At 35.9% G+C, this 24901-nt stretch overlaps 1 long non-coding RNA gene across 1 annotated transcript in view; it reads left to right on the top strand.

Annotated features, from left to right (window-relative positions):
- Nucleotides 1-24901, top strand: part of LOC102159977 — a 765938-nt gene that overhangs the window by 540818 nt on the left and 200219 nt on the right. Inside the window, exon 5 of the long non-coding RNA XR_002342830.1 lies at nucleotides 20377-20471. This is a non-coding gene — a long non-coding RNA (uncharacterized LOC102159977). The remainder of the gene's footprint in view (nucleotides 1-20376; nucleotides 20472-24901) is intronic.

The raw sequence follows: 24901 nt of genomic DNA, 5'->3' as shown, positions 1-24901 counted from the left end.
CAATTCTTTACCCTGAGACCATTTATTATACTGAAACTATTTTGTCAACTGGGAAGTCTGGAAAGGTGAATTCATTTTATTTTCCAACCCAGAAAGTTCTGCCTCTTCTTCATGTCTAAATTCCTTTTTCACACTAAATAGTTCTCTCCTTAGCATATCTCTCTCTTCCTATGCCTTACCATATGTGCCTAAAAGAAGCCAATTGGCACTTTAAACATTTCTGCCAGGAAATCTCCTTGAGCAGATCCATCAGATCATCAGGTACAATTCTATCTTCTGTGTACCAGCACTTGACAGTTTTGCCAAATATTTTGCTATTATAAACTATGGGCTGCCATTTTTCTTGCCACTAATGATTGCTTCAACTCATTTCAGGCCTCTGCCAACAATTTCTTTGCCATTCCTTCAGCCCTTGCCAAGAGACTTCTCATACTTCTCAAGCTTCCATCTGCTGCCCAGTTCCAAAGCCAATGCCACATGTTTTGGGTTTTGTTACATCCACACTGCACTTCTAGGCAACAATTTGTCTATCAGTTATCTAATAATGCCTGACAACAACCCTGCAATTTTGTGGCTTAAAACAATGGTTTAATGTTGCTCATGATGCTGTGGGTTGTATGTGTCCAATAACACAGCTATTCTTGTTTCACTCCCATGGCTGAATTTAGCTGTTGAATTGGCAGAGAGCTATGTTAAGCTGAGATGACTGTCTCTGTACATATGGCCCTTTATTCTCAAGAAGTTTAAACTAGGCTTCATCCCATCTAGTATTTCAAAGGGCAAGTTTCTGCAGCGCAAGTGTTAAGTGTTTATCAGATCTCTACCTTTATCACATTTGCTCATGTCCTGTTGGCCAAAGCAAGTCACAAGCTAAGTCAAGAGTTGGCATGAAAGGAACTATGAATGCGTGTGGATATCAGGAAGCATGACTCATTGGGAACCAAAAGAGAAATAGAAAAATTAGAGGGGGAAGTGGCAGATATAGAATACAGTTAAAGAAAAATGAAGAAAACTAGAAAAAAGAACACATATTACAGATATTTGAAAGCATAATTCAAGAAAATTTTCCTGAAATAAAACTAATCCGTAGGTTGAAAAGTAACCAAGAGACAATTAAGAATTGTCAACAGAAACATAATTTAGGTGAAAATGAGTAAGAGAAAAATATCTTTATAGGAATGATAACGGTGTAAGATAAGTAAGATAAAGAATATTATAGATAACACGATTTTTAAAAGGCTAATTTAGGCATCCAGACCAAGAGATTATGTGATGTAAAGGTAGGAAGACCGTATGGTGCAACTACCCTGGAATTCTAGTTTATGCCTGTTGTTTCATAAAGATCAATCAATACAAATAGTGGCCTCTTTCACTCTCAAAATGTAGTTTGGACAAAAATCTATAGTTGCTATTGTTTTAAGGGAAATAAGATTTTCAGCAGATGTCTTGATGATAACGTTCAATATCAAGAAACAATGAAGCAACACCTGCAGTATATTCCAGAGAAAGTTAGCCAAGATATTTAAATGCAACCAAGCTTTTCTTCAGATTTAAAAACTGCAAATACATTTGAACCAGAGTAAAATTTTCTTAATATTTTAATATCTTAATATTTTAATTGAGATGTTTCTCCTAGTATTTTGATTAAAAGATGATTCTTTCTAAAAAGAACAGAAAACTGCATAAAGATATAAGCTAAAGGTAGGTAATCACTATAAAATTCTAACCCTTACAAATATTAGAACTATATAAAATACAAGGAAAACATATTTTATAATAAATGCAAATATGAAAATAGCAAATTAATATGAAAGTAAATGGAAACATGTCTATCATATTAGTAAATATAATTATATGTAAGTTTTTTTCACTAATTATCCACATACCATTATTATAATTATTTGTATTAGTAGAAACATTAATACTGTTTTCTATACCTCCTTTATAATGGAAATAACTTTGATTTACTCAATAGGCATTAAAACTTAGTTCTACTGAAGTGGTCAGAAAACCTAAATAGACATTTCCCCAAGGAAAACATACAGATGGCCAACAGGCACAGAAAAAGATGCTCAACATCACCAGTCATTAGAGAAATGCAAATCAAAACTACAGTGAGGTACATTCCAACCTGTTCAGAATGGCCATCTACAAATAAAAATACTGGAAAGGGTGTGGAGAAAAAGGAGCCTTCCTCAATGTTGATAGAAATGCAAATTGGTGTAGCCACTATGGAGAATGGTATGGAGATTCCTCAAAAAACTGAAAATACAGTTATCCTGCAATCCTACTCCTGGGCGTATATCCAGAGAAACTCTAATTCAAAAACATACATGTACCCCATTGTTCATAGCAGCACCTTTTACACTAGTCAAGACAAGAAAACAACCTAAATGTCAGATGAACAGACAAAGAAGATGTGAGAGGGTCAAAGGGAAGATCATGATGATCAACCATTCTTTGACAGAGAAAAAAAGGGTTAAAGAATAGTATTCTAAATTGGCTGTGACAATGAAGTATGAAAATATTTTTTAGTTTGTTTTGTTGTGATCACACCTTGTTTCCTTGTTTTGGTCTTCATGTCTTAAATTGAGCAATGAAGTAGCTATGGTCAAAACGAAAAACATTAGTTCTGCCCTGGTTTTTGCAAGTGCTTTTTTATGGGGGAGAAAAGCAGATGCAGCAAAAACAGCAGCCATGCTAGCAGCAACAAGAGAATTTGATAATTCTCATCAAGGACTTAACAAACTGATCAGTTTTTATGAGTCGATATCAATATAGGTATTATGTGTTTCTTTACATATATAAATCTTTAAGACACTGGAGTCTCTCATGATTAGTATGTATAGCATTAGCTCTATTTCATTGGTAGATGCTTAATTATATATAAGATTAATTCACTTATTTAAAGGAAAAGCATCTGTATGTAAAATTACAAAGCAAAACTAAACTCTAAGTTATATGAGACACACCTAAAACAAGGTGTTTCAAAAGAACCAAAGAAAAGGAAAAAACATGATTAAGTAGGGCAAAGCTATATTGGGTTAATGCAGACACAAAGAAAGCAGGAGTCTTGGTCTTAACTTCAGACAGAATAGAATCCGAGTCAAACCATATTATATGATCCAAGGAAAACCAGTTTAAAATGATGCATGGGTATAATTCACAGTACAGATAAAAAAATTATGAGTGCCCATGTAATATAATAGCATAGCAGTAACTTTAATGGATCAGAAATTGTGGAATACACCAAAAGACTTTAAAATAATCAGAGACTTATGTTCACTGCTCTCAGACCTAGATAAGGTTAATGGACAAAAAGACATTTAAGAAAATGATACTCCTTAACAACAACTTACCAAGAAAAGTATATATGGAACTCTTTGCTTTAAATTCAGCACATACCCATGTGGCATTTAAAACTATTTTTCTAGACTATAAATAAAGCCTCTATATATCAAAATATGAGAACTGATATAGAAATTAACACATTTTTCTGATTTTAATGCAATAAAACTAGACATGATAGCAATATATAAAAAATACATATGGTTAAACAAAATCTTTCTCAAATGTTCTTGGATTAAAATTGAAAACAAAATCCCCTAGATTTAAGAATTTCCAGAAAACAACAATATAGTAAGTAGTGGGACAGAGTTAAGTCAGAGCTCAGAGGAAAATTCATAGCCTTAAATACTTACATAAATAAAGCTGAAAGAAGAAAATAAACTAAACTTTTTACTAGATATGTTAGAAAAAGAACAAAACTTTTACATACTTAATATTTTATAATATTTCAAATATAAATTTAATTTTAATGAAATATGCTTGGTTAGGAATTCTCAGAATCCAGGATAGACTGATCTAAGTCAAAAATCAATGGGCCTGGGGGATTTTAGGGAAAAGTCAAAATATTGCATATCTGTTTCTCTTGTCTGTGGAATAACTCAACAGAATTAATTTCAAATACTCCCCAATTCCCATTCTTAATTAAAATCTTGCTTGGGAATTAGACTTTAATAATTCAAAGGCAATTCTGGTTTTTAAAATTTATTATAGTACATCAGATACTGTATTTGTAGACAGTAATGAAAATGATCAAATATCAAAAACACTTATGTCCATTTTGCCCATTTAGGTAGATTTTTAAAATGGAAAAACGTTTAGTTAAATTTTGTTTTATAGGAATTCATACTATGGTGTAGTAGGTTAAGAATCCAACTGCAGTGACTTGGGTCACTGCAGAGGTGGGGATTCAAGCCTCAGCCCAGAGCAGTGGGTTAAAAGATCTGGTGTTGCCACAACTGCACAGTAGGTCACATCTGCAGCTTGGATTCAGTCCCTAGCCCAGGGACTTCCATATGCTCCATGTGTGGTGATTAAAAAAAAAAAAAAAAGAATTTTCTGTTTGTTTTGTGTTTTTCTCAGAAAAGTAGTTAATCTATATTATGTAGTCTGAAAGACATCTAAATTTAGCAAAAGCTACTGTTGAACTTAATATATTTCAGCTTAAGTTGTTCTTGAAAATCAAATTACCCTCCATACCTGCTGTGCTTATTCTTTGTGTTGTTTCTCTACGTGGGTACCCTTTCTCTTCCCAACTCCTCCTCTCTCTTTGATTGTCCAAATTATATCCTTTCTTAAAGAACTATTTAAATATCTCTTTTTTGGGAAGCTTTTACAAACTATGTGATGATTCACTAATATGTTTATTCCCTGAATTGTCCTTGCTTCTACATTTTAAATTCTACCATTTTATCCTATGCCTTCAGATAAGCATTACACATACATAGAGTAGCCAGCAAGACAACTCCTCAGTGATTTTAAGATTTCAAAAGATCTCCTTCTTGGCAAGTGGTTGCTTACAGTGTCTGAAGTTCCACCAGGAGCAGTTATTCCATTGGTGTAAACAACATTTTCTCTGGTTGATTCAGTCGAAACTCATATACTGCTAGAAAGTGTAGCATATTAAATCTTCCCCATATTATTTCATTTCCTTACTCACAGTGAGAAAGTTTGGGAGTTTTGACCAGCATTCTTATTTGACAATCTGAAGATTATCATGCATAGTAAAGAGAGAGAAAATAATTTGAAAAAATTGTGAAATAGGACAAATAAGGGAATTTAAAGACATGCATTATGAGATTTATCAATTTCAAAATTTCCCATTGCCAAACCTATCTGCTTTTATGTATGGATCTATAATCCTTTTTTTTCCTTTTCTCCCTATAACCTTAAACACTCCTTATGGGTAAGAAATATATACAAAGATTATAGTTATTAGAGAGTATCTCATATAGTTTTATGTGTACAGAAATTTCTGAGAACATGATTGTTGAAATAAAATATTTTTGTTTTCTACTTTATTATGTGAAAGTAGTTTAGTTTTCCAAAAATGAATTGTTACAAATAGTAGTTTATTATTTAACATTCAAAAATATTTTAAATATATTGTCTGAGGGGAAAAAATACAAATTGGAGAAAAAAAATTGTTCTAGTGTTTTGGAAAATACATGAGCATTCACACAATGGTGATGCCCATTCAGGTAATGTTCATTTAACAGTTCTGTGGTGCTGACTGAGTCTCTTTTAGTGTTGTTTCTGTGCAGGAAAGTGTGATTGCAGAAGGTTTTCCGTGTTGCACGTTTGTGGTTTACTTGCGTGTTAAGTGACAGGGCTGGCAAGAACATTGATAATGAGTAATTAATGATGGTCTTCTATGTGGCAAAGTACGGAGCCGCAGCACCCAGTTCATCGTCAAGACTGTATTGCTAAGATTTTTATTTTATTTTAAAAATTCTCTTCTTGGCAAGAAACAAAAAAAGAAGAAAGGAAGAACTGAAGGGAATGACCAAAACAATGTTCTCTCTTCTTCCTGGTATATTTACCCTTTTTTGCCCTCAAGGGCTTTTCCCAGCAGTGGGAAACTTCCTCTTTTGCAATGCCATTTTGCCAAAAACCTACCCCTTGTCATACTGTATTGCACTCCTTAATTTTCTCACGCCTATGAGAAAGCATTCTCCTGAAAGTAAAGACTATGTCTATTTACTCTAATCCTTAGTTTCAAGCACTTCTCCTAGAACACAGTGGCACTTAATGAATGCTAGTTTCTTTATTAAATAAATCAAAAATTACATAGGGCAGTTAAATAGATTATCCACAGATGCACATGTTCCTTCCTCCACTCTCACATTTTGCTATGTAATATGTGAAAGAGTTTCAAAATTCTAGAGTTTTAGGGATGGGGAATACCATTCTTTTTTTTTTCATTTATAATTTTGTTTTTTCCATTATAGCTAGTTTACAGTGTTCTGTCAATTTTCTACTGTACAGCAAGGTGACCCAGTTACACATATATGTATACATTCTTTTTTCTCACATTATCGTGCTCTGTCATAAGTAACAAGATATAGTTCCCAGTGCTGTACAGCAGGATCTTATTGCTTATCTGTTCCAAAGGCAATAATTTGCACCTATTAACCCCAAATTTCCAATCTATCCCACTTCCTCCTCCTCCCACTTGGCAACCACATGTCTGTTCTCCATGTCCATGGTTTTCTCAGAATAGCCATCAGTAATAAGTTCACAAATAAATGCTGGAGAGGGTGTGGAGAAAAGGGAACCCTCCTGCACTGTTGGTGGGAATGTAAATTGGTAAAACCACTATGGAAAACAGTATGGAGGTACCTTAGAAAACTATACATAGAACTACCATACAACCCAGCAATCCCACTCTTGGGCATATATCAGGACAAATCTTTGGGAATACCATTCTTAAAGACTGACAACATGGCACAAAGCTCCTTATCATATTATGAATAGTGACTTTGATTCTAAGAGGTATATATACTGCAACAAGAAATAAAAGGTTTAAGGAAATCAATGGGTGGTCCATAAGGAGTTAAAGACCACCAGCACCTTGCATAAGTAACACACATCTCTCCTTTGAGGCCATCTTTGCAAAGAGAGAACATTCTTTTGATCCCACAAGTGCTGGGCCTTCCTTGCCTCACAAAGATCTAAGATTCATCAGACGGTTCTAGGATCCTATTGCCGTAAATTTTTATTCTTTCCTCTTTTTTTGTTGCGTTAAATTGCCCCTTAAGAGCTGTTCCCTCACCGTATCTGCTTTTCTTTTCTGTGGTGTTATTTCAGAATTAGCTCAGTGCAGTTGGTAATAGTTGTCAAGACGAGAGAGAATTACTTTTTAAAAGACTCGTTTTTTTTTTCTCTTAACCTTCCTTTTCGCATCAGCTATTTCCATAGCTAATAAATTTTAACTGTGAAAATTGCTTTGATCAATTATGTATTTAGGTTTTTCATAAACATGCTGATTTTATTCTTATGGAAACGATTAAGAACACATTTGTGTAGCATCTCTCCTGTATTGTCCCAAGTGAATTCTTTATGCTTGCAGAAATTGTCCTATTTACTAATTTTATGAAGATCTTACAGATATTTTTTATTTTCATGAAATAAATAAAGATGTGGGTATTGTTTAAAAACACTTTCAACACATTCCTATCTATGCCGATAAATAATGGGTTAGAAATGCAGCAAATCTCTGACTCAAGATAAGCAGATAATTCTACACCTACACTCCAAATCACAGGTAGCACTCAGGGTTGCCTGTAGGTGGCAGCAAGAATGTTGCAGATTGTACCTACAAAATAATAGCAACAGCGTAATTAAAACGAAAGGACAAATTAAAAATAGCTTCATTGTCATGTTCAAAGTACTGTATATTTAACTCTGGGCAACAGATTTATTTTAAAGACAAAGAGAGCAGTTAATGACGTGCATCTGGAAATGGAAATTAGATAACCTCACAACACAAAGGGCAAAAGACAGTACCCTATTACTTATATATTGCTGGATTTAGGAAGCAGACAATAAGATGTTCTATAAATGATTCAGTTGGTACTGTGGCTCAAAGGCACATGGCAAAAGCTGGGCATTTCAAACTGTGTTTTGCCTTATGTCATTTCATGTCCATTTTCCACAGCAGTGAATTCAGCATGCTGAGAACACATGAGCCACAAATTTAGGGTACCCAGTACACTTTAGAAAAATCAAGTGCAATATGAAGAAAAAAATATACCCTATGATATTTTTTCAGCTTGTTCTGAGGCATCAACATTGTCTGTAATTTTAGGCCTAAAGGAAAGAATTCTCATAACATGTGTCAGGAATGCCATAACCTCTGAAAGAGGAGGCATTCATATTTTCTCAAGCCTCTCTCTGTACTGACCGAGTTGAGCTATCTGGGAAGTTAGGTGTGGGGCAAGCAGTAAATGTTAACACATAACTGCTAACTTCAGTGATGAATCATTGGTATAATTTTCTGGAGACTCATTGATAGGCTATGGGAAAATTCCTTTGTGTAGTGCTAAGGTAGATGGAGGAAAAGGTGCTGAAAAAAAAATTCAGAATGGAGAAATATGCTAACCATTAGTAGCCAAGAAATTCAACTCAGTCACTGCAAAAACAGTCATCTATTAAGCACCCATAATATATGTGTCTGGTTTAGAGGGTATGGAAGTGTTTAAAACTTACAGCAAAGGAGCAGCCCAATCAAATAAAAAAGAATTAACACCGATTTCAGGGATGGCTCCTCTGCTGATTAAGAATGAATGTTTGTATCCTCCACCAAAAATGTGTACATTGAAACCTAATCTCCACTGTGATGATACTTAGAGGTACAGACTTTGGGAGGTGATTAGGTCATGAGGGTGGTGGCCTCATGAACAGGATTAGCACCCTTATAAAAGAGATCTTAGAGAGCTCCTTTGCCTTCCTCTTTGTGAGTGAAATGAAGGCCACCTGTAAACCTGAAAGTGAGCTCTCTCAGACATTCAATCTGCTGGAATTTTGATCTTGATTGTCTTCAGTCTTCAGCCTCCAAGAACTGTGAGAAATAAATTTGTTGTTTATTGGCCACCAATTTTATGGTATTCTTTTATTACAGCCCGGATATATTAAGACACCTGCAGTTTGCTGAATTTCAAACACTGATTCTAAGGGCAAATTGCCAACCTAATATGCTAATTGCTGATGTTACACTCCAGAATGTAATCTGGAAGTCCCAAAGTTCTCTCTGATAGATTGAGGCCAGCTGCTTAGTCACAATAGACTAAGAGTCATTTGTGTTGCTTTTCTTACCTGAAATTTACTACCTTTAGGATATTTGTGCTTATAACAGATGGAGTAAATCAGAACACTTGTGAATTTTGAAAATTAGTGAAGAAGAGATTGGTGGAGCAAGTGTTGGCAGATATTTTGTGTTTCATATTCCCTCCTCTATTTTCCAAAAGGCCAAAGGGTTCAAGTGCAAAGGGCATCATTCCTTTCTCTTTGTCTTGTCTTGATGGATCATTCTGTTTTTAGATCCTTTCTGTTTTGGTGGTATGTACTGAAAAGCAAGATAGGGGGTGACAAAATGATATAGAAAACATAAAATCAGAATTGGAGGAGAGATTAAGTCAGATGGAGTGATTTATTTTCTTCATATGACTAGAGTTGACACACCAGAGGACAGAGAATAGCATTCTAACCAGAAAAGGTGGCTGTAATTCTCATGCGTTACCTGAGAGGGGGTCGCGGTAGTGATGTACTGACAGATACTTTGGAAGTGTCACTGAACAACAGAAAGAGAATAACTCCCCAGTTTATCTTGTGTCAAGTTGTTCTGCATTTTTTTTTTAATTTTTATGGCCACACCCACAGCATATGGAAGTTCCCAGGCTAGGTACTGAATCTTAGCCTCAGCTGTGACCTAAACCACAGCTGCAGCAACACAGGATCCTTAACCAACTGTACCAGGATGGGGACTAAACCTAGTGTCTCTGCAGCAGCCTGAGCCACTACAGTCAGATTCTTAATCCACCATGGTCCAGTGGGAACTCCCTGCCTTGCCTTGTTTTTGCATGTTAAGAATGATCCTGCATTTCATCACAGGGGCCTTTGGGGATGCGGCCAAAACCCTACCCAAACTCCTGGAACCAGGGTTTGATTTTTGAGAATGTTGGAGTTAAGGCGGGGTAGAAGGAACAGGCTTGGTTCAGATTCAAGCTGGAGTTTGAAAGAGAAAGTTGTTTCTTAAATGCTAAGTAGATGGAAAGCCCAGGAGACCGGGATGTATCAAGATTGAGGAGTGGAGCCATGAACTCTGAGTGGGCAGAGACTAGATAGGAGATAGAGCAGGTGGAGAGCAAGTAAAGAAGCCTCCGAACAATCATAGCAAATGGTTTTGGGGAGATGTTGTATTGCTCTATCAGCTGATGAGTAATGTAAGAAGGAATCTGGCCGTCTGAAAGGGCCAGATCCCTCTCTCGAAGCAGCTAGCATGTTAAAGTCACATGTAGAGCAGGGAATTCTATCCATCTTTGAGAACTGTGGAATTGCATTTCTACCTTGGCACACCCTCAGATTTTTGACACACAGTGATTTGATAGAAATTGTCATCTCTTGGAGACAACCTGACAGCAAATACTGCTAATCGTTTCATTCTGAACTGCTCCTGGATGGTGGAGGGTAATTAGATACATGTCTGTTGAAGACTTTACTAATAGAGTATGAAGTGTATGGGCATTTGCTTTGAAGCAGAGAAACAATTAGAGATGGAGATTTACAGAAGACTGTAAGAGGCAGGGGGTCTCTTATGTTTTATTTCGTAAAGCCAAAAAAATTTCTATAAAATCCCTGCTTAACTCACATTCTTAAGCTAGAGATCAGAATTTCTGAAGAATAGATAAACCTTAAAATAAATCCACATGGCGTTGCTGGGATCAAACAAAAGATAATGCTCTGAGGGCCTTTCAGCTGAAGTTGTTGACCCCAGTAGACCCTAGCTGACCTTCAGGGGTGAAGGTAGTCTAGAAAAAAATGATCTGGAATCTTTCCTCCTCTTTAGATAGATGCTTTGGGGGATCAGAGAACTGAATCTCTGTTATTGCAGATCCTGGGACTTTCTAGAGACCCATGAGCTCACTGCTAAGTCATTTTAGGTATCATTCTTGTAATTAGAATATATTATTGTGTTAATTAATTGTAAGGTCTCTGTTTAATAGGGAATTTAATCTATTTAAATTTATAGTGAATGCAGTTTAAGTATACCATCCCCTTTTTTTTTAAGTTTATTCCATTTTTTTTTCTTTTTTCTTTTTCCTTTCCTTTTCTTTTTTTTTTTTTTTGCCACACCTGTGGCACGTGGAAGTTCTGGGGCCAGGGATCAAACCTGTGTGACAGTTGCAGCAATTCTGTATCTTTAACACACTGCACCACACCAGGGGTTTCCTCCATTTTGTTTTGTTGTTTATTTCTCTCCTCTTTTCTATATATTTTTTTGGATGAACGAGGCTTTAATTTTTAAATTTTATCTCACTGGCAGCATAACAGTTGTGACGTGCTTATTATCTGTCTAGTGGTTATCATAAAAATTTAAAGATACATTTTCAATTGTATTTTTTAATTAATATCTAGGGTGAATTTTCAGTTATGTCTTGTCCTCCTTAAGATAAAAGGCTTAAAATTCTTATATTTACCTGGCTTTTTTTTTCCTAGGTCACTTCCTATGTTAAGAACATTCAGTATTTTATTTCAAGGTTTGTTTTTTAAATTATATATCACCAAGATTTATTGTGTTACTAGTGTCTTAACTCTATTATCATATTTTCTAACATCTGCCCTACAATGTAGGAAAGTTAGTTGTCTTTTTTTTTTTTTTTTGTATTTTATCTCACCTCAAGTATGTTCATTCTCTTCTAGAAATCCTATTAACTATATAATAGAGCTGTGAACCTACCTTCTTTGCCACTTAACATTCTGTCATATGGCTGGTTTATAATACATTGCCTTCTGGAGGGACTTTTTGGCTTATTCTTCTAACTCTGTAATTTTTCCCTTAACTTATGTTGAGGAAATATGATTAAAAACAAACCTTCCTACCACCCATGAAAACATCTCCGCAGGAGTGGAAGAGAAAGACAGTTGTTTTTATCATTACATAAGCATTAAGCCAGAATGTGATGTGTATCACAGGTAACCTTCTAAGAGTTTGCAAATACAGAAATAAGCCTCACGCTTTCATATTACCTAGTGCACACAACCCATTACACACCTGTTCTCAAGATAAGTAATAACTGGTTCTCAAGTAAGAGAACATACAGCACCGTTTGTCACCCATAAGTCATCCTAAACTCACTCGGAAGTTGGGGTGACCATCTGTGTTCACTAATTGGCTTTATCCAAAGCAAAAAGGAAACTTGTCATTTTTATGACAGAGGGTAGCTTTCCAACTTGGCGGGAACCTAAGTCAGGCCCCTGTCCTCGCACAGGACCTGGGAGACAGGGCCATGCTCTCTCTTTGAAAGATTACCTTTCAAAGACTTGGCTCTCGGGTCCGTGATAAAGATATTCCTGGGTTATCTTAGGAAGTGGGGAAGAGGCTTATTTAACTTTTTAAAAGATTCTCAAACATTTCAGAGATTGAAAAAGAACTTGGAATTACAAGTTTTCCAAAGTAAATGCTCTAAGAAAAGGGAGAGGGGAAGTCTATGCCTTTATTTTCACCACAGAGAATTTAGCTTCTTATTTTAAATTTGTCTTTCCCCTAACAGTTGTGACTTTACTTTTATTTTTCAAGATCTCTAATTGGTTCTTTTTTATTTTAGCAGCCTGTTCTCATTTTATGAATGTGATAATTGTTTGAAGTTCTCTGGAGATACCAAATTTGCTTAATTTGTGCCTATCCTCTACTTACACTTTTCAATCTGTTTTTCAGTTCATTGGGTTTAGTTTGGTGCCTCTCTGTGATGGTTTTATAATACTTTTTAAATTTTATTTTTGGGGCAAAAAAAGGTTTATTGCAGGGCCAAGCAGGAAGAAAAAGGAGTGGCTTGTCACCAATAACCCTGAACTCCCCAAAGGGGTTTAACAAAGCATATTTATTTATTTATGTATTATGTATTTATTTGTTTGTTTTTAATTTTTTAAAAAATATATTGAATTATATAAAATATATATATAAATTATATAAAATTATATAAAAATTATAAAAATTCAATAAAAATATATTGAATTATAGTTGATTTACAATGTTGTATTAATTTCTGCTATATTGCAAAATTATTCAGTGTACATATACCTGTATATCCACTTACCTAAATGGTTATCACAGAATGTTGTAGAGTTCCCTGTACTGTAGAGCAGGTCCCAAGTAACCATCCATTCCATATGCCACAGTGTGCATATGCCAATCCCAGACTCCCATCCACATCCCCACTTGTCCCCTTTAGTAACCATAAGTTTGTTTTTGAAATATGAGTCTATTTTTGTTTTGTAAATAAGTTCATTTGTATCATTTTTTTATTCCACATATATGTGATGTCGTATGATATTTGTCTTTCTCTGAGCTACTTCACTTAGTATAATAATCTGTAGGTCCATCCATGTTGCTGAAAATGACATTATTTCACTGTAATTATGGCTGAGTAATATTCTGTTGTATATATGCACTACATCTTCTTTATCCATTCTTCTGTTGATGGACATTTAGGTTGCTTCCATGCCTTGGCTATTGTAAATAGTGCTGCAGTGAACATTGGGGTGCATGTATTTTTAACCATATTTTGTGAGAGTCTTGGATTGCTTCCTTGAGAATGGAAACTCTGTCTATAGGAGTTTATTTTCATTATGTGTAAAGGGGAAGGATGTACCAATGTGTGGAATTTGCTGATAATTTGTGATCTGGGTTTTAGAGATCCAGGACTTGTATTAGGGAGCCAGCAGCTAGGGCTCTGTTCCCCACCAGCCCGTTTTCTCATATCCACTGCTTTATCTGCTTGTGAGATAAGCAAGGAACACTGTGAAACGTAAGCTGGAAAGATGGAAAGGATACACAGATCTAGTTATTTCAATACGTTCTAATAACAATTGTCCTGACATTTATTGCCAGGTTATTTCCAGCTCCTTATGCCACATGACTCTAATCTGAGTTCCCTATGCCTGGCACATTTAATTATCTACCCATTAGATTGTACCCTGAATTGTACCTTATTACCAAGGCCTTCATTTGGGGAGGAGTTGCTGTGTGCCCAGTCTGAGTCTGAATGATGATTAGTTTATCTAATCATGGTGGTCTTTGCTGTCTTTTCTGTGATTAGTCAAGAGGAGAACATGTAGCCCAAATCTGACTGCAAAAAAACATAAGAAACAAAGGGGGTTTTTTGTGTGCTCTGGTCTCAGGGAAATTTTTTTCTCCTTCCAATGTGTAAAAAAAAAAAAAAAAGGCAGGGGATGGGGGGATACACAAGAAGAAACTTTCTTCCTCTACTGTCCGTTTCTCCTGCTTGAGAGATTTCAAGTCAGGATATAGTGTTTGGAGTTAGAAGAAATTTTATCTAACCTTGACAACAACAGGTATTAACAAAGAATTCAAGAAGGGCCATTGATGCTGTAGTGTACCCATGAAACCTACCCTGGAATGGATGGTATTCTGAATTTGTCATAGTCGAATTGATTATATGACTTTTTATTTTCTCTTCCCTTATTTGTAGCTTCACTCACCACCTCTACTTCAACAAATCTTATCTTTCTGCATGTTTTGTAATTTTCTGTTTCGTTTCCCTGTAGATGTGATATTTATTATCTGCTTTTTCATCTTCTAAGAATTCTTCATCCTCGATCTGATTGAGGCACTTTTCATATTTTCATCCTTTTAATAGATTTATTTTAAATAGCAATTATAAAAAATTTTATGCATACAACTTTTCTGACATGTAAGGGGTTTAGAGCAGAATGAGACTGTAGAGAAATATGCCGAGTCTGCTGTCTTCCTACGCTTGTCTGCTTCCAGCTTATGCTTATCCAAAACCTTCCTGTCTTTCAAAATTCAGCTGTGTTGTCATCTCCTCTAGTCATCTTTCTGTGATCTTCCCAAATTTCCATTGTATCCTAAGTATACCTCTATTGTACTTGCTGCACAATGCTGAAATTGTCTTACTTAAGCTTGTCCTTCCCTTGCCTGGGGAAGCTCTCCTGTTACACTATAGGTGTTATTCATATTTTAATTTTGCAGAATGACTTATTCATGGTCATCCCTCAAAATGCTTTGTAAAACTGAACATATTCTGGTTCTTGAGGGGCTTATTTTTGACAAGGGGCTTAAAATCTACAATGACACTTCTTATCAAATTCTGAATTTTTCTTCTTGATTTATCCTACTTGAACTAAGAGATTTGTATTCAGATCTCCAAGATAAATCTTTCATGGAGAATTTCACAAATATAACTCTAAAGTGACCTTCTTTCTCTTCCCCTATTTATCTTACTTAGTTTCTTTTTGTGTTGCTTTGTTTATACATTAAATTGTATCTTGAAGTTCTTATTGATGCGGTGTTAGATAATTCACAAGCAAAATTTCCAGACAGCTGTATTCAGTTAACTCTTTGACAATGTGAAGCAGTGATGTCCATGTAGTCATTCAGGAATCTAGTTAAATAAGTTCTATTATATTTGATATGCAGTTTATAAGTCATCTGAGTCATAAATTTTGGAGGCAGTTGAGAGAGAAAGGTAGAGAAAGAGCAAAGGAAAGGAAGAGAGACCAGAGAGAGAGAGAGAAAGTTTTGAGGGTGTTTTATTACTGGCATCTAAAAGTAGCATACCTCATTTTGCTCAGTTGAATGGAAAATGGAACGTGGCAGCTGGTTGCAAGGGAGGCTTGGAAATGAGTCTAGCTCTTTGCAAGAAGGAAAAGCCTTAGGTTTTGATGAATGTACTACATAGACCTCGTCTAAGTGGTCAGCGCATCTGGCTAAGGATGAAGATTGTGTGAGTGGTTCAGGCACAGCTTCTGTTTTTCTCTACTAACTTGAAATCTCATCTCCATTTGTTTTAATAAAACTTTTCTAATCAGGCCAGCTTGGGGAAATTGACCAGACTAATACATACAAAGTCAGAAGCAAAAATGGATACTTACTCAGCAGGTGGCTGTCCTCAAATTCTCAGAGCTCCAATGATCAGTATATGAGAATGTATTTTCTCTTATTAGCCTCTGTAATGAGCCACCAGTCAACAAGGATGCAGTGCAGGAGCTGATTTTTTTTTTCCTTTAATTTAATGAGGAAAGAAAAAGAAGTTATTTTGTTGATGTTGTAACCATTAGCCAACTGCAAAGTTTTTTTCTGGGATAAATTAGAGGACTGGAAGGAGGTAGTGTTGACTATCTGTATGGATTTTCTAGTCTTTCCTTTTTTCCTAATTTCTAATAAAGCAAATAAAAATCATTGTGAGGTTTTGAAAATAAAAACACCTATGAAATGAACATTGCACTTGCTGTGGGAATTAGAAGAGGGGGCAGGGATTAAATATATATACCTTTTCTTCCTAGCAGTGAAGACAGGATTTTATTTCTCCTGTTCCCCAATTCTAGAGCACGGTGCTGTGGCTGGATAACAAGCGTGGTGTTTAAGACATAATTAGATTTGAAGACTTAATTTGTTCCTTACAACACCTATGCATTTGAGAAGTGACCTACTTTTCTTGAGCCTCTACTATCGATACAGCTATATTTGTGTAGAGTATATTTACCGGACAGAACTGTTTAAAAGACTACACACAATGAGTTGGAGCACCGATCATGGTTCCTACCTCCCAGTAAACACTCTGGAAAGGACACTTGTTTTGGCTGGAGAAATAAGGAATAGGGTTGCTTTCTGGAAAATTATCTATGTGAAAAACAGGTACAGAACATGAAACCCTCAGACTTGTTCTTCAGTACTTATTGAAACTACTGCGACCTGCAGGCACTCCATCCACAGTGATCCTGAAACCCTTTGTGTGCACTTCTGTGAAAGCGTTACATTTGCATGCTGGTCTTTGAACATTGTGTCTCTTTAAACCTATTGTGAACTTGTAAATGAATAGGTCACTCTTCCTTTCCTTTTGCTTTTCCCAGTTATTCCAACAAGGAATAAGTGAGTCTTAATTTTTGATTAAGGCACCATAGGGAACAAGAACAAAAAAGATGGGCGTCTGCTCTTAAAGAATTGATACTTGACAGTACTTTTGGCTTAACTCCTGCTTTCTTCGGTATACTTAAATCTGACACAGGAAAGCTAGGATTCTTTAAGCCTATCTGCTGGAAAAACAAACAAACAAACAAACAAAAAACATACTTGTGTTCAACACCCGAGGATGAAGAGGATGGAAACAAAAAGAAGGTCAGGATCCTTTTCCTCGCTCTGTTTCACGAATCTCGTGGCATGGTGAAAGAGAGCAGAGTGGGAGGGGGAGGGATCAGCCACCCTCCTAAATGTCCCCATAGCAGGATAGCTGTGCTGATGGTCCCACTGTCTCCTGGGATAGCTTCCAAAGTTCCAGGCACTGGCACATGACTGGTCCCACTGTGAACACTACAGCAATTATTTTTATATTCCTAGTTTGAAAAAAGGTTTTTTTTTTTTTTTGTCTGTTTGTTTGTTTAGAAATGCATTAAGGGCTTTCCTCCATGGAAGTGGTGGCCTTTCAGGAAAACTCATGAACTGGAACCCAATATATATTTCTACTAAAAACGTACATTGTATTTACTTTGAATGTGGACTTTTTAATGTGTCTGGAAAAGTCACTCATGCTTTGCTCATTGTGCGTGATCTGTCAAGATACCTTGACAAGTGTCAGAGCACATCCCCACACGTACCTGTAACAGAAAAGAAAAAGGGAACAGGTTGGCAACTAGTAAAGAAACAGGATCTCGGAGGTGAATTGAGTCTGCTCAGCCCCAAGTAGTAGCAGTAGAATATTTATATTTTTGAAGTTAATTTAAAAAAAAAACTGCTTGTCTGCACATTAATTTTTAGTTTCTGTCCTTTTTTTCCTGCGCCACATGCACTAGATTTGGTAATTAACTTTTTAAGCTGAGTTCAGCAATTTTTAGGCTTAGTTTGCAGTCCAGAAACTGATCACATACCTACCCTGACAAGACAGTTTAATGAGTCTGAAACCAGGAGCTGAAGCCCTGGATAAACTAATTCTGCAACAGGAGGCCCCAAGCCAGTTGCTGGAAATTACCCCAGATGGACCCAGAGTCTTGCCACCTGCAGCATAATCCTCCCATGAATGCCCCTCCCAAAGGCTGGATGGTGTGGCTCCACTGAAATGCCTTCAGAAGAATTTGTTTCCCTCTATTTTAATTGCATTTTGGAAGAAAAAAAAATTATAGCTCTGCAATATTTATTGCTCTGTTCAACCGGAGAAAGAACTGTACATAATACTGTAGCAATTACAAAGGTCAAAAGATTCTTTCCTCAGGCCATTTGATGGCACAGAGAAGCAGCACTTCTGAACACATAATGAACACTGCAATCTCCATTTGGATTGTGAAGAAACCCCCAACTCCCAGGAAAGGGGGTCTAATGAGATCCTGTATTAGTATAATACTGCTTTCAAAGCAATCACCAGCATGCTGATTGTTCCCTAGGCAGGGCCAAATTCATGAGCCCAATTTCGTAACAGGATGAAGGCATGTTTGACAGAAAAGATTGGTGTTCAGAAGCAAAGAAGCCACTGGGATGTGCATGGCTGAGCCCAAAGAACCACTGCCCATGCCTGAGGCCTTTTAACAGCTTTATAATGATGAAAAATAACAGAAAGATAAAAGGAAGATACTTTGGCAAGTATCAAGACATCGGACACAAAGACATTAGTTTTCCCTGTGGCTCAACATTTTATGGACTAAGTCACTACACCTGGGACAAGAGGCAGAGATCACTCTAGACCCAGGACCACCTCTGGGAAGAGGGGACTTTGTCTAATCTGACAGCATCACCAGGCTTGGACCCATCAGAGATATGCAATGCCTTTTCACCCCACCTCCACAGGGTCAGCAGTTCATGTCAGATGGAGGAATTCAGCTTTCTTAGATGGAGAAATGATACAGAAAGGAAAGGACTTTGGAAGTCATCTTTCTTGTTAAAGGTCTAAAATTGTTCTTTATTAAAGAAATCAGGCTAATTGACTTTTTACCAACTATTTATTAAATCTGGGTATGCTCAGCATTGGCACAAAGTGTGGTTAAGATGCTTCATTCCTGCTCTGAAGGGCATATAATGCAAGGTCAGGTGAACTAGTTATTATAGAAACATTTGATGATGTTATAGACGGTGCACCAAGGGTGTGTGATGGAAACACCTGCTCTTGGGGTCAGCCAACTTGTGGGTTGGCAAAATGGAAGAAATTTATTAGCAACAAAGTCTTGAAGGGTTGATAGAATTTAGAGGAGGTGACATTATAGGAGGGGTAATGGAACGAGCAGAGATAGAGAAGTGAAATGATGGTAACCTATTTGTAGGATGGATAAAGCACTTTTAGGTGGATTCTAATAGTTCTTTCCCTTAGCCTTCTTTTCAAGCTAAATAGTCCCGATTTTAAACCATCCTAACATTCTCTGCTACTCTCCCAAGGAAGAATTATTCCTCTTTCTGTACTGTTTCTATCATAGTGCTCGGTAGATTATTCCATTCCAATGTGCAACGTTAGAAATACTTATCTCTTCCTTATTCAGGTGAGAGTTTTTCAAGGGAAGAAGTGAGGCTCTGTTTTTCCATGATTTTCTACAGTAATTGGTACTTAATGTGTGAAGGAAGTTTAGTTGAATGACTGGGTTTCCTTCAACTATAGTTTGTTCATGTGACTCTGGACTTTGACACTGTTTGGTTCCCTGTATCTGCCTCCCTGCCTGCTTCTTTCCCTCTCTGCTCCATGTTTTTGTTTTTGTTTTTTTTTTTTCTCCATGCTCATGGCATATGGAAGTTCTCATTCTGGGGATCAAATCTGAGCCGCATAGCTGCAGCAATACTAGATCCTTAGATGCTACGCTGGGCAAGGAATCAAATCTGCACCACTCCAGAGACAATGTCAGATCCTTAACCTTCTATGCCACAGAGGGAATTCCTTTGCCCAACACTTTTTAATTGACCAACAGCCCTCTAAAAATGTGGTATCTGAACTGCAAAACTTCCAAGGTAGGGTTAACCTTCTGACTCCTTATTACTTAGTAAACTTTATCTATGAATTCATGCAAATTCAGTGTTAGAATATATTAGCTACATGAGCTCACAGGCTCATATTTAAAAATAAAACTCTGAGACATCTATGGACTTTCTCATTCTCTCTGATGCAAATAGATTTTTAATTCTATATATGGAACTTCATGCACGTATAAGTGTCAGGTTTTATTTCATTAGCTTAAAACATCCTAAATTTTCTAGATAATTTTAACTCCAATTTTGCCACCGACAGTACTAAGCGCTTTCTTTGAACATTAACAAGGCTTCATTTGGTAAGCCTATAGCTTTTTTTTTTTTTTTTTTTTTTTCAGTTAGTTGGCTGAGAGTATTGAACCGAATAGATCCAAGGGAAGAATCCTGAGTGAGACCACTGGAAGTTTTGTCTAGGCTGACAAGAGGCTGACAAGTAAGTGAACTCACCTTGGACTTATTTAAACATATACGTGCTCTGGCTAACATTGTATAATACTACCACAGGAAATAATGAAAACAAACAAGCAAACATGTTGCAAGCACTAAGGTATACCTTCTTCAACAACCTTTATCTGGGTAATGAGAAAACAGATTTAGTGTGATATGATGATTTTTCCCATGTTATTCACAAATGGTCACTGCCATCTTATTCTTCCTGTCTTTAAAACAATTAGCAAGAACTGACCATCGGATATTTCCACAGTACATCTTCTACCCACTTCTGAAAATTCAGACAATAGCTTTCTTATGTTTTTTGATGTATTTCTTATGCTCCAGAGATTGTCAGGTTTTTTTGTTTGTCTGTTTTTGTTTTATTTTTAGCATCAATCAAGCAAAGTATTGTGGTATTTTAAACTAGTAAGGTAGTCATCTTGAGCATGATAAAAATATTGATACCATAAAAATATAAATTGCATGAGTTAAGAATTCTAAAGGTTTCATTCAGCTTGGGGCCTCTGTCAACAAACTAAATTTCTTAAATCCTAGGTTTTATGGGATTTTTGTTTTGTTTTGTTTGCAAAATGAGGGAATTAGCAATGACTGGGATAGTTCCTCAAGTTTCATTTGGAGCTAAAATTTTATTTTTTAATTTTTTTAAAGTTTTATTCATCTATTTATTTATTTTTGGTAATATTTTTATTTTTTTCCTATTATAGTTGATTAAGTTTAGCTACCATAGACAAACAGGAAGTCCTTTATTTATTTATTTTCTTTTTGGCCATGCCTGTGGCACACGGAAGTTCCCAGACCAGGAATCAAATCTGCACCACAGCAGTGGCAACAAGCAATCCTTAACTACTAGGCCACTAGGAAACTACGGGAAATCCTTTGTAACTTACCTGTTACCTATGGTGCATTGATTGCCACCAATATGAAATTGAATCCCCATTAACTTTCAAGAGTTTCAGTTAGAACTGCTGCTTCCTTCATGTAAAGGGCAGAACAAGTCTGAGAAAGAGGAAATGCTACTTCTCAGCCTGTGCATGCCTGCCAATCAGAAAGACCATTTGGGGATTTGATGCAAAGTTATTTCTGGTTGATGACTCCACATGCCAGAATTCTCACTGATATTTTTAAATCCCTGCAATAAAGTCTCAGTAGAAGAAACCACAAGATGAATTACCCATGCTTATAGATCTGTCTGACAAACTTCAGGGTTTTCATTCATCTTCATAATTTTAGCACTCGTTGTCCCAGAAAATCTTTGGGGAGTAGAATTGAGAAGCAAACCAATGATCTTACCCAACAGTAAAGACCAGGGGTTAAATATATTGTTTTTCTAATTGGAGGCAGAAAAAAAAATGTTTCTAAATCCTCTGCAGGAGTTATTTTCTCTTCAAGTCCCTTAGGCTTCAGTTGATGAACTATTTTCTTAAGAACTTCCTTTGTAGATGCCTTTTCATTTACTGAAAAGAACTAATTGTTTTTCCCAGAGATATATAAAAATACAGTGAGCTCAACTCACATCTCTGCATCAAGGATAAGAAAAAATATTGTTTTCAAGGCACTCTATTCCAAGGAAATCTGCTTTTATAAAGTGCTTTCATAGCAGAGTCCTTGTTACTAAAGCCATCATCAGGAACCATTTACATATGTTAGCCAAATCAAGTTGATTATTCACATCCTATAAATCATCAGGAGGTACTAAGGAAAATCCACAGCCACATCTTTAACCATGCCAAGACCAGTATTTCATTCTTGTTCTTGGAGACTCCTGACACTAAGCCAAAACATGCATTTATTACTTTGCCTCGGTGTAACCTTTTCCGCCTCAGGCCACACTCATCTGAAGAAAGCAATTGTGTAGTCGGGAGCAGCGTTCCTCCTCTCTCACTGTCTTGCCTCCCCAAGTGGAGTTGCTTCTCGGATTGTTCAGATGCCAGGGTGCTAGTAAAGCTCTGATTACCAGTAGGCAAAGACCATGTGTGCTCAAAGGATCTGTCCATATACGGGTGATTCATTTATTTTGCAGCTAAAAATTAGTGCCCCCGAATCTGCCTCACCTATTTCTCTCCTGCTCCCACCCTGCTCCACTTTGGCAGCTCTCCATTTGTTTTCTGTATTTGTGACTCTCTTTAGGGAATATAGTCAATAACTATGTAATAACTTTGTATGTCACCAGATGCCAACTAGACGTATCATGGCAATCATTTTGAGATGTCTAGAAATATTGAATCATCATGTTGTGTGCCAGGAACCTAATATAGTGTTGCAGATCAATTATACTTCAAAAACAAATAAACTCAAGGAGAAAGAGATAAGATTTGTGGCCGCAAGAGACAGGGAGGGTGATGGGGGCAGGGAGAATTAGATGAAAGTTGTTAAAAGGTACACACTTTCCTGTTGAAAGATAAATGAGTACTAGAGATGTAATGTACAACGTGATAAAAGAGAGCACTGCTGAACATTATGTATGAAAGTTAAGAGAGTAAATCCTAAGAGTTCTCATCACAAGGAAAGTACATTTTTTTTAATGTTGTATGTATGTGAGATGATGCTCACTAAACATTTTGTGGTAATCATTTCATGATGTATGTAAGTCAGATCATCATGCTGTATGTATACCTTGAACTTATGAAGTGGAGTATGTCAATTATTTCTCAATAGAACTGGGGGGAAAGGATATATACATATATACAGGTGTGTATCCTCTTTAAGTTATTCTGCTCAAAGCTCAAAACTTGGATAAAATACTCATTGGTAGTTTTCTATTATCATAAGGTGTTGGGATCCTTGCTGTCCAGGACATGGTCAGTAGTAAGATAGAGACCTTTGGACAAGAATTTGACCAGGCCTTAAGATTAAGCCAGTACTCCAGATACATCTTAGAAAGTCTTGTATTGTACAAGGCGCATGTTGGACTAACAGTGAAGTAACCCGAATAATAAAGTAGCGTGTTGACTTCATATTGTCATTGATTCTTGTGTGTTTACCTTCCTTTGGACACTTACAAAGAAAAGGGCAATGGTAAAAAAAAAATACCAACCAACCAACAAAAAGCTGTCTTTGATAAAATTGTTAAAATAACAAGAGGGAAAAATCTGCAAGAGCCTCATAAATTAGATGGAGTTGACCACTTTGTAATGAAAAAAAAAAAAATTCCACTGTATATAGCAGTTTAATCAGATGGAAGGAAGAGGCAGTGTCTTCACAATTCTTCATTCTGAGAGAAGGCAGCATTTCAGGCCGTCTCTTAGATAACTGTGACTTTACGCCTCTAGGTCTTCATCGTGTTGATTATTTATGTTTTCTTTTTCTTGACTTTCATTAATAGACTTGACATATTTGCATCCACATTATTGGTTTTTAATTTTAAAAGTTTTCAGATGCATTTGAAACTTTCTAATTTTATTAGGTTTGTTCTGCTGCAACTTTTCTAGTTTCTGGAGTAGAATATTTCATTTCTTTCATTATTTCATATTTAATGAAAAATATAATTAAGTAAATGAATTTCATTCTTTTTAAAGTTTTAACCAGGCCTATAAGTGACTAAACAGTTACAATGAGATTATTATGATAAATAAAATCTTATCATAGTTACTTTTAATAACTTATTGTAGGAGCTTTGATCAAGCTTCTGATGCAAAGAGTGTTTAGCAGAGTTTTTTTGTTTGTTTGTTTCCAAGTGATTAGACTCATTTATCATTTTGTAATAAATTTCTGGTTTTGTTACATTGTGAATAGAGAATTTATGATTTTAACTGGTCTTTTTGGTATATGTATTGGAACAGTGTTACAAAATGCTTATTCTGTGTAAGGGTTGCATTTTGATATCATCTATTTGACTTATTAATTGTATTATTTCAATACTATATTTATTATTTTATTCTCACTGAGCTATAAAAAACATGGTGATATATGTCAGCCCAAGACTGACTGATTCTTTTTCATCTTGCTGGTTGTCTTTCAAAGTATATTCTTATATACTTTGGTGTTAGTGAATCTGGAACACAGATCCATGGCAACTGCATCTTCACTGCGATTTGCCCTTTATATTAAATAATATAATATTATTATTTATATTTTCTTTTTCTTGACTTTCATTAATAGACTTGATATATTTGCATCCACATTATTGGTTTTTAATTTTAAAAGTTTTCAGATGCATTTGAAACTTTTTCTAATTTTATTAGGTTTGTTTTGCTGCAACTTTTCTGCTTTCACTTGATTTTACATTTAATATTGATTACTATTGTTTTGTGTATAAAATGCCTACATATAGGCCCTTTCCCACTATTTGCCCATCTCTTTACTATTATCCTTTTTTTTAAATTTTGATTTTGTTGTGATTCTTAGAAAAGCTTTAAATTGTTTTTTCTTTTAAACCAAAACCAATCTCAGCTTTGGCTTTCATTACAAGAA

The sequence above is a fragment of the Sus scrofa genome, chromosome 3 (assembly GCF_000003025.6).
Source record: "Sus scrofa isolate TJ Tabasco breed Duroc chromosome 3, Sscrofa11.1, whole genome shotgun sequence".
NCBI classification, from domain to species: domain Eukaryota; kingdom Metazoa; phylum Chordata; class Mammalia; order Artiodactyla; family Suidae; genus Sus; species Sus scrofa.
This window is presented reverse-complemented; position numbering and strand designations above follow the sequence as displayed.